This window comes from Corylus avellana, chromosome ca5 (genome assembly GCF_901000735.1).
Source record: "Corylus avellana chromosome ca5, CavTom2PMs-1.0".
Taxonomy (NCBI): Eukaryota; Viridiplantae; Streptophyta; class Magnoliopsida; order Fagales; family Betulaceae; genus Corylus; species Corylus avellana.
In genome coordinates this window covers 6,456,203-6,460,856 of record NC_081545.1, presented here as the reverse complement: position 1 = coordinate 6,460,856, position 4,654 = coordinate 6,456,203, and positions in this window count along the sequence as shown.

Here is a 4,654-nt window from a genome sequence, read left to right as displayed (position 1 = left end):
TAAATTGATCAGTCTAGTAATATTAATATGATAGCTACCCATATTATTTTTATAAAAATATATAAAACATACTTGTTACATTTATTTTATAAGACCTGCAAACCTCATATGAATTCGACAAACACAACATATGCGGCCGGTTAGTTGATACATTTAATTATATATCTATACATCTAGAATATTAATTTGTTTATTTATTTATTCTCTAATTAATTTTAATTGGAGAGAATAAATATATATATATGATAGAGTAAATACTATTTTAATAACATTTAAATAAATAAAATTTTATGAAAATAGTTTATATATATATATATATATATATATATATCAAAAATAATTTTAATTATGATATAAAAAAATATGTAATAAACAACACTTAATGTTAATTGGCATAGAAAATTAATTTTGATTGGATAGGAAAATTATATATAGTTTATCATATTAGTATAAATTAATTGGTATATATATATATATGATGCATGCTTAAATTGATCAGTCTAGTAATATTAATATGATAGCTACACATATTATTTTTCTAAAAATGTATGGGTCATACTTGATACATTTATTTTATAAGACCTGCAAAACTCATATGAACTCGACAAACACAACATATGCGGCCAGTTAGTTGATACATTTAATTATCTATACATCTAGAATATTAATTTGTTTATTTATTGTAGATGTTAATTTATTTTAATTGGAGAGAATGGATAATATGTTATATAAGAGGAAAAAATTATATAATAAAAGAAATATAATTTTAATAGAAATAAGATTTTATTATATAATTATAATTAAATTTAAAAAAAATTAAAAAAATGTATAAATAGGCTTGACGTGCCACTTGGTACGTCAAAAAGGTCCTCGGGAAGGCGCGCCTTTTTCCTGCTGCGCCTTCCCCTGCACGTCGCGCCCCTACCGCCCCTATTTTTTCTTCTTTTTTTCTTTCTTCTTTTTTTTCCCTCCTGCCACGTCGATCTCCTGCATCTTCTTCTCTCCCATTTCTTTCTCTCCCCGCGCCCAACTCCTCCGCCTGCAACCTTCAACACCCCTTTTGGTTTTTCTCCTTCAACCCAGCCCCTCGCGCGCCTCTGCAGCATTTTTCCCCGGCCATTTCTCGCTTTTTTCACGTGGTATTCTCCCTCTCGGTGGCTCTCTCTCTCTCGCCGGCGCACGTCACCGCCGTTACTCCCTCCGGCGACCACGACCTCGAGCTCCGAAGGCTCTCTCACGCTCTCACTCGTTCTCCTACTCGAAAATCAGGTATATATATATATATATATATAATCTGCAAATATATATATACGGATTATATATTTATAGATTAATTATATATATATTAATTTATTTATTTAATAGATAATTAATTATTATAAATAAAATATGGAATTTACAATGTAAATTAATTTTATAGGTTAAGTAAGTAATTTATTTGCTTAAGACATATGTTTTGTAATATATTTGAATAGTTTGACATGTTTGGTTTGTATATGGTAAGAATATTGTTTAATGTATTTGCATGCATGCATGTACAATTACGTACCCTGGTAGTTTGAAATTATGTTTTTCTGCAGAATTTTGCATTTGGATGTAGACCCATATTTTGTGTAGGTTTTGATTAACAACGGCATATCTATTTTTATCGATTCGTTTGTGAATGTTTACATTTTCAAAATTTAGAATAATTAAGTATGTAATTCCTAATATGCGTACGTATAAAGTAAAAAACAACTAACATTGGAATTTAAGCTGGATATTGGATTTTATCTACACTTTCCATACAAATGCATAAATAGTTTAGTAAACGAAAAAAAGAAAACCAACATTTAACCTAACTAGCTATATGTAGTTTATTTAGGGTGCCCATATTAATTTACTTAGGTTTTGCATATTAAGATTATGTAGATGTTATAATCAAAAGTCAATTTATGTGTTTGTTTATTAAAAGTGAAAATAAAAAAATTGAAACGATGTAATTAAAGAACCACAAAAAATAAAAGAACATCTAAGTAACTAACTTAGATTTATTTTATTCACTTAGGGTCCCAGTACTTAAAGCTATGGACAAGAGTTGGATGACAAAGTCTAGGGGTACGAGGGAATACAGGGACGGGTGTAGATCATTCATGGACTTTGCAGTTAGGAACTGCACAATCCCTGATGGAAAAATTCACTGCCCCTATAAGGTGTGTCGTAATAAGCAGCGCCACCCACCGGATTTGGTATTTGACCATTTGACAGGGGGTAAGGGAATAATGATTGCATACAGAACCTGGTATTATCACGGGGAGAGGCCTGTCCGGGATCCTGTTGCAGTCTCTACGTCGTCTACCACAAACACAGATCAGGGTTTAGGCGCAGCACAGGGTGAAAACATGCGGTCAATGTTGCGTGATCTATTCGGCATGCACGATGTCATGGAAGACAATTGTGAGCCTAAAGTTGCGGTGTAGGGGAATGAAGAAACTGTGAATGAAGAAGCCGACGACAGTGACATAGTAAAGTACAGTAACTTGCTTAAGAAGGCAGAGAAGCCACTTCATGATGGGACCAAACATAGCAAGCTTAGTGCTACTGTACATCTGTACAACTTAAAGTGTGTTGGCGGACTTAGTAACGCAATATTTTCATCTTTTCTTGAGTTCATCAATCAGTTGTTGCCTCCTAGTGATGAAGCTTTGCCGGTTAATACATATGAGGCAAAAAAGTTTCTAAGGGACATGGGCCTCGGGTATGAGAAGATCCCAGCGTGTCCTAATAATTATATGATATTTTGGAAGAACAATAAGGATTTGGATACATGTGCTGTTTGTGGAGTATCTAAGTGGAAGGATGAAATTCAGTTGGATGAGGATGGGCAACCCATATCATCGAGTAAGAAACGCCCGATGAAGGTGTTGCGGTGGTTTCCACTTATACCAAGACTACAGAGATTGTTTATGTCAGAGCATACTGCTCCTTACATGAGGTGGCATACAGAAGGCCGGAGTAAGGACGGTGTATTGAGGCATCCGGCCGATGGTGAAGCGTGGAGGGCATTTGATAATTTGCATCCAGACTTCTCGGCGGACAGCAGGAACGTCAGGCTTGGACTAACCTCGGATGGATTTAATCCATTCGGAAACATGAGCACATCCCACAACACTTGGCCTGTAATGCTTGTACCGTACAACTTGCCTCCTTGGACGTCTATGAAACAAACTTCATTTATACTATCGCTAATAATCCCGGGCCCAAAGTCACCTGGAATGGATCTAGATGTCTACCTACAACCCTTAATTGAGGAGTTACAAGAATTATGGACTGTAGGTGTACGCACATTTGACGTGTCCAAAAAAAAGAATTTCGTGCTACGAGCCCAGTTGATGTGGACAATTAATGACTTTCTGGCATACGCAGATTTGTCTGGGTGGCCTAACAGGGGTGAGAAGGCATGTCCTTGCTGTATATACTCGACGAGGTCCAGGCGGTTAAAACACGGCAGGAAATTTTGTTATATGGGGCACAGGCGATACTTGCCTATTGATCATCCGTGGAGGAGAAATAGAATAACATTTGACGGCAAACAAGAATTTGAATGTGCCCCAGATGTGCCAAGTGGAGATGAAATTCTTAGACAATTACAAGATATGGCATATGGAGATGAGAATGCCGGTAAGGCAAGGGCGGATAAGAAGAAAAAAGACAAGAAACGGAAGAAGAGTGGGGCGACAGAAAGAGAAGGCGATATTGCTAACGTATTGTGGAGGAAGAAAAGTGTTTTCTTTAGGTTGCCGTATTGGAAAGATAATCCATTGCGGCACAATCTTGATGTCATGCACATTGAGAAAAATGTGATGGACAACATTCTTGGTACAATACTAGACATTCTAAAGAAAACAAAGGACAACATCCAAGCCCGCACAGACTTGCAAGAAATGGGGTTGAGACATACACTTCATCCGTACATAGGCGAGGATGGTAAAACATATATGCCCGCAGCTTGTCACACGATGTCTAAGGAATAGAAAACTCAGTTTTTGAAAGTGCTTCGAAATGTAAGGGTGCCGGACGGATATGCCTCCAATATTTCTCGATGTGTACGACTTAGTGATTGTACGATATTCGGGTTGAAGAGCCATGATAGTCACGTAATTATGCAACAACTTCTCCCTATTGCATTGCGTGGATCATTGCCAAGAAACGTGGAAAGACCACTTGTCGGGATTTCTGCATTCTTCAGGGGCATATGTTCAACGTCATTGACCCGAGATGATATGGACCGATTAGAGGGTGACATTTATATTACTTTGTGCCAGATGGAAAGGGTCTTTCCCCCAAGCTTTTTTACTGTGATGGTTCACTTGGTCGTGCATCTTGTCCGTGAATGCCGACTTGGTGGACCGGTACAATATAGGTAGATGTATCCGGCAGAGAGGTAAAATAGCTTTACTAATATTCATATTTATTATTTTATATGAAATCGTCACTAACTATAATGAATGAATTATGATCATATGTAGAAACCTTGGGGTGTTCAAATCTAATGTCCGCAATAAAGCGGCTCCTGAGGGATGCATTGCGGAGGGCTACATAGCAACGGAGTTGGTTGCGTTCTGCTCAAGGTATCTAGACCACGCACCAACATTTCACAATAGGACTGTAAGAA